The 15,658-nt window shown below is 43.7% G+C and overlaps 2 long non-coding RNA genes across 2 annotated transcripts in view; one reads left to right on the top strand and one right to left on the bottom strand.

Annotated features, from left to right (window-relative positions):
- Positions 1-15,658, bottom strand: part of LOC141571031 (uncharacterized) — an 88,554-nt gene that overhangs the window by 37,080 nt on the left and 35,816 nt on the right. The gene's annotated exons all lie outside the window — the stretch shown is intronic.
- LOC141571029 (uncharacterized) lies at positions 305-7,063 on the top strand. Its single transcript, XR_012495500.1, has 3 exons — positions 305-495; positions 2,247-2,460; positions 4,068-7,063. It is a non-coding gene; the product is annotated as an uncharacterized LOC141571029 (long non-coding RNA).

Below are 15,658 nucleotides of genomic sequence, written 5' to 3' on the forward strand. Positions count from 1 at the left end.
GTCTTCAGCCAAGGAACAACAAGTCCCAAACACATTTATACAAAGTTGTTGGAAGGGAAGCATGTCGCAGAAGCATAACAATAAATAGCCATGTTGAGCCAGCTACGCCACTTCTGCTACGGAAGCACAGGCTCAGAAGCCGATCTCCTGGGAGGAGCCCCCTTTGGTAGAACATTTAGTCACACAGGAAAAGCACACACTGGTGGGGCTTCCTCCCTGAAACATTTGGGTGACAAAGAGGTCAACCTGTGCTCATTCAGAAGCATTAGGTTATGACGTGGAATATGCAGGGACTTCCCTCTCTGAAACCACAGTTTTCTCAGATTCAAAATGAATGGCATAATATCTTTTGCCCACCACCCCTCCCCTCTTCTCGTAGTTTCTCTTATCTAATTCAGTTGGGGCCCTCACCGAGCCAAAAAGATCTCTTGAGACAGGTAGAGAGTACTGCCTTCCATCCCCTGCATCCAGGAATACCAGGAGAGCAGCAACTCGGTAAGTCCCACATGCCAAAAACAGCTTTACCCCTGCGAGAACTGAGACCCGCAATGGTCTTGATCCAGGAGATTTGACTTTTAGCTCTAGCTCTGCCACTCACATACTTGGTGACTTGCAGAATGTCATTTAGCATCTCTGGGCCTGAATTTTCTCTCCATAAAATAATCCGGGGTTAAATGATATTTGTGCATTTCAAAGCTCCTTAGAGATCTAGCCCAGGGGTCCACAAGATTTAGCCTACTAGCCAATCTTGTTCACAGCCTATTTTTTGTAAATAAAGTTTTATTGGAACACAGCCACACCCCATCATTTACATATTGTTTATGGCTGCTTCATGCTTCATGGCAGTTGGACAGTTGCGACAAACACCAACTGTGTGGCCCACAAGCCTAAAGTATTTACTATTTGGCTTTTATTGTAAAAGTTTGTCAACCATGGCTCTGCGCCAACTTGTCATTTTAACAGCAAGGAAACTGAGGCACAGACAGGCCAAGTAATTTGCCAGAACTCATGGAGCCAGTCAGGGCAGAGGCAGGGACAGCCCAGCTTTCCTGAATCACGTCAGCCAAAATTTATCACCTGGCCGAAAGCTCTCTATCCAATTCCAAATATAGGGTAGAAGCTGTGTTGAGGGAGAAAGCCTGTGGGGACAGAGGAGGTGGTTCCCAGGAAGGAAATCTGTGGAGTTGGGGCAGGGCCTGGAAACTTCTGTGGGTGGCGCAATCCTGGTGAGGTCTGCATGGCAGGAGCGACATAGGTCAGTGTGGGGCTACAGTACCAGCCCCGCTGAGCCTAAGAATAGAGCCAGGTGGCTCTCTTGAAAGATAGCAGCATTTCAGATGGAATCAGACGACCACTGGCCTCTGAGGACATTTTAACCACAGGTCACAGATCTTGGTAAACTTTAGTTGGCTTTTGAACCACTGGGAGACATTTTTTCTTGCCTTTTTACTCACTGGGTACTTCCTCCTTCTAGCATTTATTAATCTGACTGGTTAACCATTGACTCTAAATGCAGCCTCCTCTTGTTTCAGGTCCTGTTCTCCCTGTTGGCTTCAGAAAAGAGTTCCCACTAAACAAACCTACTTTTCTTCCTTTTCTTTTCATAGCCGGAGTCAAGCGATAAAGGAGGTGGGGTCAGGGGTGCCATGTTTGCTATAAAAGACACACCCCAAAACTTGGGCCCTGAGAGGGAAGGAAGCCCTTCTCATGCAGGCCAGCCGTGATCAGAAAGAAAGTCATCAGTTACAAGACAAAAGCAACTTAATTTAATTAGTGGGTGCACATTTTATAGAAGAAATTTGTAAAATTGTTAATTTATCTGATTTCTCAATCATTGAAGAAAGTATTATATTTCCTGCTTCTAAACACAATGGCTATTTTCCTTCAATTCCTCCCAGCAAAAGGGGAATGGGTTAGGGAAGGGGAACCATGGAAGAGGAAATAGAGACAGCTGCTGTGGGAGGGGAGAAGAGAGGATCTGTGACATGAGGAAAGAGCCTTCTGAACAGAAGGGTCTCAGAATCTGACATCAGCTCCATTACTACTTCCTTCTAATTGTTAGAATCCTCTAGAATGCAAGCCCCATGGAGGCAGGGATGTGATTTATTCACTGATGTGTTCCCAGCACCTAGAATGTCTGGCATGGAACAGGTGCTCCAATATTTATTGAATGAATGAATGAATGCATGAATGAATGATGCATGAATAAATTAATGAAAATGTAGTGGTCTGATCACTCTTCACAGTCTTTCAACAGGTGATGGAGCCTCCACCGTGGTTCATTCAGAAGCTGCTCCCCAGCTGGGACAGAAGCCACCATGGTAAACTTCATGAAAGATAAGAAGAGGGACTCTTTCCTGAACTATTAAGACAAGCTCAAAAGAAACATCACTCCCAAGGATGGTATTTCCACCAAGTACCCAGTGACACCCAGGCAGTGACCAACATAGCCCTTTTATTGTTAGTTTCTATCTCTCACTTAAGGAGATCCTATACCTATGGGCAGTTACACTTAATTCTAATAACACCTACTAGTTAGTGACCACGGATTTTGTGTCAGGCATTTTACGTAATTTTTCTCATTTGGTGCTCACAATAAGCTTGCTGGGTAGGTATTTATTATCCTAGTGAGAGAACAAGAGGTTAATGAATTTGCCCAAGGTCACACAGCAGAGTTTGAACCAGTCCTAGACTTGTCTGACTCCAGAGACTGTGTTCTTCCCACACATTCTGCCTCTAACTAGCTCTGTGACCTTGGACAAGTCACTTCTTTCCAAGCCTAACCTTGCATATTCTCAAACACACCCAGGGAGCCAAGCAATATTACGCAGAAAAGTTTTCTACACGTAGGTCTGTGAACAGGTGACTTCATTCCCTAGTGGGCCACAACACAATTTTGTTTTTGGGAAGTTGAAGTAACAACACCCTTTATTCAGGGCAATCTGGGGATGCTGTGGGCACCCTGCCGAGTCCTGGCCCTGCTTTTTTTTTCTAAAGTCAGGAAGAGCCCAGCTGGGCTCCCAGCACCAGCCTTGCTCCTCCAGTTACAGGTTTTTGTAATGGTCCCATCTTCTTTCCATTTGTTCTGTGCAATACTAAGTGTAAGCAGGCCCCTTCAGGGCACTTGGACACAGGGCAGCATGCCACCATAGGTGTCCCTCTGTTCTGTGAGCACCTGTCTTCAGGCACCTGCACACATGTTTCCTTCTGAAACTGAGTCTGTGAAGGGAGAAGATGGAGGAGGGGTGGCTTCTGAAGGGGAAAAACCCTGGGGAGCCTGCCCTGTTCCCAGTGGGGCTGAGTCGCAATTCACTTGTTGCTCAACTGAGGAGACAGAGGGAGTTCAGGTTCTCAACACAGAAAGAATCTTAATGATAAGTAGATACATGGCTTTCAAGCTTTTATTGGCTGTCAAATTCAGTGCGTAGAACAATTCAAAGCTTATCCTACTGGTTAAATCTAGAGGAGTGGGGCCAACGGTTCTCTTCGCCTGTCTCCCCAACCTGGCCTGATTATAGGTAGAATCCAGTCTCCACAGAGCGCTCTTGGAAATTATTTCAATCTCACAGAACCTCCAAATTTTTCACCTAGAGTTCTATAAGATGAACCATTTACCAAGCTTGACTGCCTGGCTGGTGGCTCACGTTCAGGATGGAGTGACTGCCTTGATAAGTCAGTGAGGGGGGTAGGAAAAGGGTTGAAGGTGGTGCTGCTAGGACACTACAAACCACATACAGTTACCTGAGGGTCAGGTATTTCACCTGGGTAATCCTGAAAACAGGCCACATCAAGAGTGAGGCAAGTAGTGACGTTCCTGCTTTGTTCTCTGGGCTTTTGAACCTCCAAATCCATTCTCTCACCACAACTGCCTATTGTCCCCATGCCTCACTTTTTACCTGTATTGTACCTGTTATGAAACCTCATCCAGACGTCCAGGTTTTTGGTTCCCCTATTTTCTCTAAGTCTATAGCTCTCTCCTAGTTGGTTTCTTTTCTTTTCCACCCTGGCCGCTGGGAGCCAACACTCTAAGCCATCTCTAACCGACCCCCCAACTCCATCACGCTCAGGCGGGGCTCATCTCTGTGTGATGACGCGGTGTTCCCCATCTCCAGCCCGACCTTAACCGGATGCTGAGTGGGACTGGCCAGTAGGTGAAAACAACACGCCTGTGTTCTCCACACCGGAAAAGGGGGGCCAATGATCAGGCACAACACGCGATTCTCAAGCTTGACTCCACACATCACCCGGAGAACTTTTAAGGCATTAAGAAGCCGGTGCTTCACCGCAGACCAATGAAATAAAAGTCCGCAGGGATCGAGGCCCAGCACTGGTATCTTTAAAATAAATTTTTAAGTGTAATGCTAATATACCTCAGAAAATTCCACAAAAATGCTGGCAAACTTTCACAAAGTGAATCCCCACATGTTGTTAGCCCCTACACTGAGGGGAAAAAGCAGGTCCAGCAGCCCAAAGGCCCCCCCATCCCTCAATCCCTCATCCCCAGGATAGGAACATTCTCCCAACTTCTAACATAGTGTATTTGTTCTGCTCGTTTTTGATATTTATAGAAACAGAATTGTAGAGCATGCACTTTTTGTGTCTGACTTCTTTGATTCAGTATTTTATTTGTAAGATTCAATCATGTTGTTTGGGATAGCTGTTGTTTGTTGCTTGTCATTGCTGTATAGTATTCCATTGTCTGACTATACACACAATATATGTAATTATTCTACTTTTAATAAACGTGTGGATTGTTGATAGTTTTTAGCACGCACAAACAATGCTGCTATGAACGTTCTTGTACATGTGTTTTGGCACACATATGCATGCATTTCTGTTGAGTATATATCTAGGAGTGGAACTGCTAAGATATGCCTACATTCAGCTTTAGAGAATAATGGCAGTTTTTAAAGTTGTACCACATGGGTGTTTTACAAAAACTCCTCAGGTGATTCTATGAGTGGCTAGGGTTGAGAACCCTGACCAAGGTTTACTAAGGTATAGCAAAGCCAGGCCTACTGCCAACCATCACTCTGAAACCCCTCCCTCATCAAAGGACTGAGAAGGGAAGAGGAAAGGACATGACTGGCCTTGTTCCAAGGGAGATATTTGTCCTCTGCCCTGTGGGGAAGGAAGGGGGCTATATCCAACTCTGAGGCCAGATGAGGTGGGGTCTCCACAAGAATCTTTCTTAGAGATTGGGGTATCTTCAGGTAAGGGGAACTGACACCTCAGCCCTTGGCTACTTACAGGCTTACCCTGGCACCACCACCTAAATGGACTGAAGTAGGGCAAGAGAATTCCTAGGAGAGTTTAACACATATCCCCTAAAGGAAAGGTTACATGCAAGCATAGAGACCCTGCCCACTTCTTTTGTGGCCTTGCTGGCCTGCCTGGTACCAATAGGGATTGGGAAGGAGTTTGGAGTCTGTGCCGGTAAAGGGAGAAAGAGGCACCCCCCCTAGTTTCCTGCAGCTTTCTGAGTGTGAGTCGTGATAATCCCTGCTTCTCCCAATGAGCAAGCACAGAGCCAGAAAGAACAGTAGCCACAGGGCTGCTCAATAGCTGCCAAGTGCAGGAACCCCTCCCAGTCTGGAAGCTGGGAGTATAAATGCCAGCAGGGCCTGTTCTGAGGGATGCTCTGTAACAAGAGGGACCAACATGAGGCTGAAAATCACACATTCACTCTTCTTAGAGAGATGGCCATATTGATAGAGGCCACTAGCAGCTTAAAGAACCGGAGTGAGGCCAGGGACAGCTCCCTACTATCCATGAGGACAGAAACACAAAATGACCTTCACTTCCCAAGGCCCTCCTTCCTGTTCCAATTTATAAAGAGAGAGGCCCAGAACAGGAAGGGGAAGATGGAAAGAACTGGCCTTGCACCTTCCCCACACAAATCCTTCAAGACATAAGGATAGTCCACAATGGGGGGAAGGGAAATCTCTGAACCAGGCATGAGACTGATGAGTTAAAGGAAGTTCGACTAAATTCTTTTTTTTATTAAAATTTTTATAATATAAAGTTCACCATTTTAAGAATTTTAAAGCGTACAATTCAGTGGCTTTTGTAGTTGACTTGTGTGAGATTTAATTAACTGAAAATGAAAAAGTCTGTCCAAGATGCCATTAAGGGCTAGGAGGAAAAGCAGGAATTTTTCCCTGACCGATTAGAGGGGAATGAGGAACAATTTTATGACAATTCCATGAACCTTTATTAACACTGAGCACCTCCATTTGTTTATCCCACAGGCACCTCACACTCATCATATCCCAGAGTGAATGCCTAGCTCTCTCTTGCACTCACCTCTTCGGGGAGAGGGGGTGCAGAGGGAGAACCCAGCATCTCCACCATGTATCTGATCAACCAAGCCCACATTCTGACCATCTTCCTGATTCCTTCAGCCACACCTCTTATCAGGCACAAAGTCTGTACATTCTGCCACCTAAATACCGCTCTGGCTCATCCTCTCCTTTCAGCTCTCACCACAGCAGCCTGTGTTCTGAGCATGGCTGGGTCTCCCCTGGAAAATGGCAATAGCCCCCTCTCTGGCTGTCCTTCCTCCACAGCAACCTCCAGATCTTCACAGGCTCTGCCCAGTGAAGAGCTCTACACACCTGACACCACTTTGTCACTCAGGTATCAGTAGAAACGTCTCTTTCACAGTAAGGCCTTGTCTGGCCACCACCAGCTGCCTGCCCAGGCACACACCATCACTGTTTAATGTTTTCATTCTATTTATTTCATATTTTTCATACTGCCTATCACTATCTGAAACAATCTTGCCGATTTACTTGTTTATTGGTTTATTCTCAATCTTTGTAAATTCCTGAGAGCTGAGACCGCCCCTACCTTGTTCTCCAATGTGTCCTCTGCATGTAGAGCTGGCCCGCTTGGTACAATACCCACGAGCTATGTGTGTATTGAGCTTTTGAAATGAAGCTAGTCCAAGTTGAGATGTGCTACAAGTGTAAAATACAAACCAATTTCGAACTTAAAATAATGTAAAATATCTCAATATTTTTATGTTGATTGCCTGTTGAAATGATAATACTTAGGAACTATTGGGCTAAATAAAACATATTATTATTAAATTAATTCCACTTGTTACTTTTTTCCTGTTTTAAATGTGGCTACTAGACAATGTAAATTAACATACATGGCTCACGTTGCATTTCTATGGGACATCACTTTTCTAGACTGTTCAATGAAAGAAGGTAGTCATGGTGACCTTTCTAAGAGCAAATCTCATCAGGTAATTCACCTACTGAAAACACTTTATTCATTCCCCATTTAGCTAGACCAAATTTCTGTTTTATGACCTAGCATATGAGGCCATCATGATCAGGTCCTTCTTTTCCTACTGGTTTTATCATGTTTTTTCCCAACAAGGATATAATGTGTTTTTGCACATGGGCCTCTCTGTTGGGCTGCCCCTCCTCCACCATGAGTTCCCAGGCATTTTTCAAGATGCAATTCAATGTCATCCTTTCAGAAAATCCTTCCTTACCCTATAGGCAGAATCACCTCACACCCTGGCAGAGGCTCATTATTCCTGTGTATCAGCTCCCATCAGATTACGGCCTTATGTGTGTATCCTCACAATGGATCAGGGTTCCCTGAGGTTGATTTCCTCCCTGAGGGAGAAGGGCCATGTCCTATTCATCTTTTATTCTTCACACCTAGCATAGTCTGTGGGTTGACTGGGTTCAGCTGCTGTGTGGTTCCCACTAGGGGTCTGTTTATAGCCAAATAGAAGCTGGGGCTGGAATCATCTGAAGACTCGACAGGGCTGGGCATCCAAGATGGCTTCTTCACTCACTTGCTTGGTGACTCAACTGGGATGGCTGAAAGAACTGGGGCCTGGCTATGCAGGCCTCTCCATGTGGCTAGTGTATGAGTCCTCACAGCACAACGATTTCTGGGTAGCCGGACCTCTTACATGCAGTGGCTTTCCTCAGAGCGAGTATTCCCAGAGACCCACACCAGAACTGCAAGGTTTCCAAGGTCCTGCTTTGGAAGTCAAGCAGCATCATTTCCTCTGCATGCGATTGCCCAAAATGAGTCATGAGCAGTGTCAAATCAAGAGGAGGGGACTTCTCAGGGACATGGATGTGGGAGGTTTGTTAGGAGGCCATCATTGGGGACCAACTGCCACAAGTCTAATCTGAAACTTAAACTAGGAAAGATAAGTGAAACTTAGATACCTTGAGTATCTCTGGGAACAACACAGGTGAAAATAAATATTTAATGTAAATATATATGTTTAAATAGCATACTTTCAATAGGGATTTAGGCCTCAGCTGTGTATCATATTCTATACCGCACGAGTCATCTTGGTAAACCTATAACACGTTGGGGCAAACTAACATTTGTGAGTCTCTACGAAAGCCAAAACACTTCAGAGTTTTAGAGAGTGGCCAAAATCATCTGGAGAAATCTATAGGAAACATTTGCTTAACGGTAGGGCAGCACTCACAGCATTTGGTAGAGTGTAAGACTGTCCAACATTGTTATTCATAATAACAAAAAATTAGGAAAGAACCATGGTATCTAATGTAACCATAAAATGAACCATTTCTCAAGTATTAAACACTGCTCAATGAATTTTAATGACAAAGTGCATAACAAACTGTTAGGTGAAAAAAAAAGAATCAATATGCAAAGCTTTGCATAAAATATTATTCTAATTACTATGTTCAAGTGTGTACATGCATAGAAAAAAGACTGGAAAGGTATACATCAAAATTTCAACAGTGAATATAACCACAAAGCAGAATTGTGGGAAATGTTTTTAAGTTTCCATCTTTGTGCTTATGGTATTCCACAAGTGTCATACAATAAGCATGTAGTACTATTTTTATAATCAGAAAATAAAACTAAAAGTGAGATGAAACCCCACTTGGGACTACATCATGGCCCCAAGTTCCCCCCAAAACTTTTTACCCCAGGGCTACCAGGGATCAATGGAATTATCTGTGAGGTCTTACCAGCCACTGCCTTAGAACAATATTGTATGGTCTCCCATGAGTTTCTTAACTTCTCTAGACTTTGGTTGTCTACTGTATAAAATTAGGGGGTTGGACAATAAGATCAAATCTGTAGAACTTCAGAATTTTTAAACAATTTTCCTCATCTTATTCAATCCTCCCAGTTAGCCCAGAGGGTAGAAGCAAGCCCAATCTAATCATCACCATGTGACCCAGGAGAAAACAGCTCACTAGCCGAGGGTCCCATAATACTCAGTAGAGGTCAGGATTCAAAACCAGGGTTTACCCTTGGGGCCCTCACTTCTACATCAGGGTTCCTTTTCTATCTGAGCTATAAGCTCCCATCCTGTGATAAAATTCCAGCCCAAACGTCTGCCTTCTGAGGCCATATGTACTAAAACCAATCTCTCTTCTTCCTTTCTGTATCCCACGGGTCTTAAAGGCAACCCCAATGCTTCCTCTAAGTGATACACGTCTTCAGTTACACCTGCTCTTCCTCAAATGGCATTGTTTGGGGGCCACACACCATTTTAGAATCTTAGAATTTCCGAACGGGAAAAGATCTTTAAAGGTCATCTGCCCTAAGCAGCCCCTGTAAGCCTTTTACAGACACCTTTTCATCTGAAAGCTATGTCTCTCAACAGTGCTCCTGCGGGGGTGCCTGGGGCCCAGAGGGGGTGATAAAGCTGCCCTTTCCCCTACTGAGCCACCACACATCTGCCAAGTTACCTTAATTTAAAGAGAGAATGTGGAGGCTGCAAAGTGCAAGGCAGAATGACTCAGCCTTTTAACAGGGACACGGCTCACAATGGAAAGATCTGAAAGTTCCAAAGGGAAAGAAACCGAGAAAGGCCAAGACAACTCACACACAGAGAAAGCCACTTAGAACAAATCCCCAGGGCCAAGAAGAAACCCGTGGAAAAAGAAATCTCTCTTCTGAGAGAGCTCTATTGTGTGTGCTCTGGGTCAAAAGAGTCTCCCTGAGCAAATGGGCTCCCCCACCTGCTGGGACTCTCTAGAACGAGTTCTTTTGCTCCTGTCTGGGTTCAGCAAACTTCCTGCTTCCTCCATCCCAGGGCAATGAGCCCCTTCTGCACTTGTCAGCGAGGGCGATGGGGCTTGGCAGCTGTGGGGGCAGCTTGCCGGGCACTGGCATGAAGTTACTTAGTAAATACCACACGCAGCTTTGATAATTTCTTGCTTCACTAGTCTCTTAGGTTTCTTTCTATCTGTATTAAGAAAAAGAAGTTGCACTTCCCTCGGCCCAAAAATTCAGATGCTTTCATTTTGTGGAGAATTTATAGAAATAAATGCCTATTTCTAATACCAACCCATTGAGTAATATATTCTAAATGAGTGGCAAGCCAAAGTTTTAAAAAGGAAAATTCCCCCACCCCCACCCCAAACCTTCACAGAACCTTTGTTGATATAGATATTTTAAAAGCAAAACTTTCTTCAGGTTGACTGGAAACACTTTATGTTGGAATGTCTTTTACTCAAAATGGTTTATACACATGAAAAACCATAAAGCATAAAAATCCTACAATCATTTCCCTTCCAAATAAAATCCTTTTGTGTCAACAAATGTTGCTTCATTATGTTCAGTTTTAGGGTGTATACAAAGAGATCCTCTGAGATCACATACCTTTGTTTCTGGCATTCCATGAAATCATTTCGTATAAGGAAAGGAATTCTCATTAGACACGTGTATCAAAGAACTGTAAACCTCAGATCACAGAAGGTACTTCACTCCTCCTCACCTGATGCCAGAGTCCCTCTAAGGCTGTCTTACATTAACTGTGTGCCAGGCTGGTTGGTGCATACTCAGAATTTGGATGACATTCTTATTTAATTATCCCAACAGCCATATGAGAGATGGGTAAACTCCATTTGCAAATAATGAAACCAAGTTAAGAGAGGTCAAGACATTTGCCCAAGGTCACCGAGCTAGTTAATAGGAGAGCACTGCAGAGAGATAGCTGAGTCCTTCAGATGGTCACCCAGTCACTGTTCCAGCCCCTACTGGTCAGAAACTCATTTTCCTAGACAACGCATTCCAGTTTGAGGCAGTTTCTGTTGTTTTAGGGTGTTCTTCCCTGTACTGAGCTGAAGGTTGCCTCCTTGTAACATCCAACCAAGCATAAGTGTGACCCCATACCTCCAGCAGGAACCAGACCTGTCACTGAGGATGTTAGCTAGAGGGCATTCTGGGAGGTGTAAGCTGGTGACCTACTTAGCACTAGGAAATACTGTTGCCAAGCTCTGGGTCAGAAGAAGGTGAGGGTGGCACACAAGGAAGTACCATCCTAGGGTGGTGTTGCACCAAGCCCACAGCTCCAGGACTGTCAGGGATATGGAACTCTGGGTTTCAAGAAGTACTGGGCACAGTTCATACAGGGAGGAAGGGGAAGCAGACAGTGGACCATAACCCCTATACCACAGGCTCGTTCATAGGAAGACAGTCAACTCAGAAGGGAGACACATGCTCTGATTAGATATAAGTTCAAGATTCCACACTGCATTTGTCTGCAATCCATTTTCTGGTTCTTGAATGGCAATGACCTGGAAATATAGGACATAGAGGTCATGATTCTAGAAAGGTCGCATGGAGGCCTCAGCAAGTTCCCCAGCCATGTATGTACTCTGCCCGCACATATACCTCTTGGCCACATTGTCTCATAGTGAGCTGTTTACATTAGTCTCTTCCCTAGATGGTGATCATGTAGTGCAGGGTTAGCAAATTATGGTTCACAAGCAAGTCTGTCCTACCAGCTGTTTTTATAAATACAGTTTTGTTGGAACACAGTCATGTCCATTCACTTTTGTATTGTCGATGGTTGCTTTCTCTCCAATTGCAGAGTTGAGCAGTAGTTGTAACAGAGACTGTATGAAGCACAAAGCTTAAAATATGCACTAGCTATCCCTTTACAGAAAAGTTTGCCAACCCTTGTTCTAGAAAGCAAGGACAGAGTCTTGGTCGTCTCTGTATCCCCAAAGTTATAGCCATCATTTCTTTATGTTTAAAATAGCCATGGTACCTTTGTCACAGAGATGCAGTGAAATATAAAGGAGATTTCATATTTGGGGGCAGCATATGTAAAATACCTAGCACAATGCCTGCCAGAGGACAGAAGTTCAATACGTATTAAGTGAATAAGTGAATGCAATAGGTCAATCCACCTAGAATGAAATGATGGACATGAAAGCACTTCACAAACCATAAAATGCTCTGGAAGAGCATGGCGGGTTCTCATCAAGGTGAACCTCGGGATTTTGGAGGCAACTGTATATTATTTGAGCATGGTGCTTCAACTCATTTAGTAATCTGAAAGGCTGCCACTTTTGAGTGTGGTCCAGAAAATGAGAAGACTTTGCAGCAGATCCAGCCTGCCAAGCAAGTTGCTCTGCCACCAGAATGGAACATATAATTCAGTAGATCCATTTGTGCTAGAAGTGTCTGTGGCAGATGAGGAAGCTGTGTGGAACCTTTAGCGGGTCCCTATAGGTAAAGCATAGTACAGGCCGTTAGAATTTGAATGTAAAACTATGCCACACTCTACAGATAATTATCTCCCTTTAAGAAAGCTTCTACCTTGTTATTGGGCCTAAGAAAGACTGAGAGCCTGCCTTCCAGGGGCCACCAAGTTACCATGAGACCTCAGCGGACGATGAACTGGGTTCTGTCCTTGTGAGTTCCAGTTTGTCCTTGTTCTCTTCTGCTTCATGTCCATCCAGCATTTCCCCCCAACTGCCTTTGCTGCTGACCAATAGTAACTTCAGGCCTACATCAAATGCAGTCCCTTACGTAGACTTCTTTACCAATGTTACATTGTGGTTTACTTTCATAACAGTTGGACCTGATAGATTTAATCCCCCTAATTTTTCTGATAAAGAGGCTGAGAACTGAACAATTTGCCAAGGATCTCATTCCGTGAGCGCTGGGATCGGATCCCACCCATGTCCGTCCAGTTCCAGATCTGCACCACATGGCCACCTTTGAGGCTCCACCTTTGGAGGAGCAGAAGGTCTTTGCTAAACTGCATCCAGGTTCACCCTTTGGGTGTCTGGTCTATGTTGTTTCTATAGGCTCCTTGGTCAACCCAGCCAGTAAGACTTTAGGGTCTGCCCATTCAAGTGCTCTTCTCTCTCTGTGCCCTGCTGAAGTTAATATTAAATATTAAAACATGTATAAGTCATGATATATTTCAAGTATACACAAGTGTCCAGAAAAATAGCAGCTATTCCTGTACTCAACATCCAAAATTACCATATTTGCTTCAGCTTAATTTTATTTCATATGTTAAAAAATATAAAAACCAAAAAAATATATTTGTTTCAGCATTATTTACAAATATCCAACAATATAGGAATGAATAAATATGATGTTCAAATGCTAATAAATACAATATAGTAATTAGAACTAATAAACTAGATTAATATTTTGAGAGGAAAAGACACATTGCAAGCAAAAACAATAAAATAATATTTACATATATTTTTCAAACCAATAGACCCATACCAATACATGGTTCCAAAATCTTAAATTCATTTCCCCAGCTATTCCCTCAGGGCTTCTACCCTGCCCCAATGCATGCTTCTTTCCATCCCCTCCCCCGTTTCCATTTCAAAGACTTCTCTGAAATATTTATCACTTTACAGCTCCATCATTTGGCACTAACCGCCCACCCACAATCAGCCTGCTTCTGTAACTCCATATAGAAAATTACAATAATCTTTTGCATGTTAAAGCATCCCCTGAAAAAGTAACTCATTGTGCTTATTTACAAATATTATAGCTCTTTAGACCTGGAATTGAACTGGTAGCACACTGACCTCTGGTTATTTGTCTGAAATGCCCTTCAAACCTCCCTTAGACATAAAACATATTTAAAAAGATTGGCACTACCATGTTTTGGTGACTATAAAGAGAGCTGGAAATTCTTGAGCCCTGCTGGTGGAAGCATAGACCGGTGGGACCATTTTGAAAGACTGCTTAGCAGTATTTACTGAAGAGGAAGAAGCGACACGTACTTTTTATGACCCAGCAATGCCATGCTCAGGAAAATCCCAACAGAAATGTGTGCACACGGATAAGAATGTTCCCAGCAGCACCATTCAGAATATCCCTCACACAGAACAACCCAAATCTCCATCAAAATCAAATGGATACGTAAGTTGTGGTAGACTTTTCTCTTGTGGTGGTGACAATAATGTAAACAGCAGGCTCACACCAGCACGAATTGTGCTGTTCGTAATGTTGAGAAAGGGAAGCCAGACACAAAAGAGTCCATGCATGTGATTCCATGGTATGAAGGTCAAAGACAATCCAAAGGGAATGTGGGTGTTCACGGACAGGGATGCATACTTAGGTGGTGCAGGAGAGAAAATCAGGGAGGTGTTTACCGTGAAAATAAAACCAAACGTTATTTTCGGTGGGAAGAGGTGTGACAGGAAGGGGCACTGGGGCTGACAATGTTTTGTTACTCGACCTTAGAGGTGGTTATGCAAATACTCCGCGTTTTGTAATGATTTGTTTTGCTGGTATGTTTTAGGGATTATTTTCTGTATGCATGTTGTTGAATGGTTTTTTAAAACTCCATCTATCATAGCACACTGTTACAATTTTTCCAGCGAGAATGCAAAGGGTGATTTGCAAGATTTTTCTGAGAAACTTCAAATTCTCAAATACCATTCTGGCAGTGATTGCCCCCGTAAAACTTCCTGGTCTCTTTTTTTTGCAAAGAAGACTTTATCGCGTAACAGAATTGTCGTATGTGTGAGCAGATGAAGAATAAAGATGGGCAGAGCGGGCCCCACCCACATGAACTAAGTGGTGCCCCAGGCATATCCTCTTTACAGTGCATCTTGTTTAAATTTCAAGTCCCAGACCTCCGGGGACCCTGTTAGTACAATGATAGCCAACAGATTTACTGTGTGATTTGTCCATTCCCTTTTATAGAGGAGGAAACTGAGGCACAGAGTTGGTCAATTTCCGATCTAGGAAATTGAAAACCTGGCATTGGACAGAGGCCCTCTGCCTTAGAGTCTGTGTGAGCACCTCCCAGCCATCCTACCAGCCCCCCATCATTGCCTACATCGGGGATAAGCATATACCACGAGGCCAAAAAAATGTATACACATGACTTGTATTCATTTTTTGTTATCGGTACATATTGTTACAATTTTAATACAATTTTTTTCCTTTCTTAAAAAATATATATATATTTGGCACTCTCTGTACTGGGGAATTTTTAAATTCTCCCTCTTCCCTATGGTCAATCAATTTTTTTTTTCTTTTCCAAAATATATTTTGAGTCTATCCTTGACTTTTCGTTTTCTCAGCCTAACATGGCCAAACTAATTTCTCACCTAGTTTATGACAAAAACCTTCAAACTGGTCTCTCTACGTCCAACTCCTCACTGTCCAGCTGTAAGTTTTTGGATGGTGGTCCACTGCTGCCTTTTCAAGTCCAGACCCCTACCATGACTTAGAGTTTCCTACATGGCTTGGTCCCTGCCTTTTGTTCAAACCTCACCTCCACCCCCTCTCTTTGCATATCTACCCACAAGTGACTCCAGACTATTTACTGTACCCCCATGCACCCTGGATGTTCTCAGCACAGTCCTTTTCTCTGACAACTTTTCCCCTTCCCCTTCCACCATCTCTC

The sequence above is a fragment of the Rhinolophus sinicus genome, linkage group LG01, assembly GCF_036562045.2.
Source record: "Rhinolophus sinicus isolate RSC01 linkage group LG01, ASM3656204v1, whole genome shotgun sequence".
Taxonomy (NCBI): domain Eukaryota; kingdom Metazoa; phylum Chordata; class Mammalia; order Chiroptera; family Rhinolophidae; genus Rhinolophus; species Rhinolophus sinicus.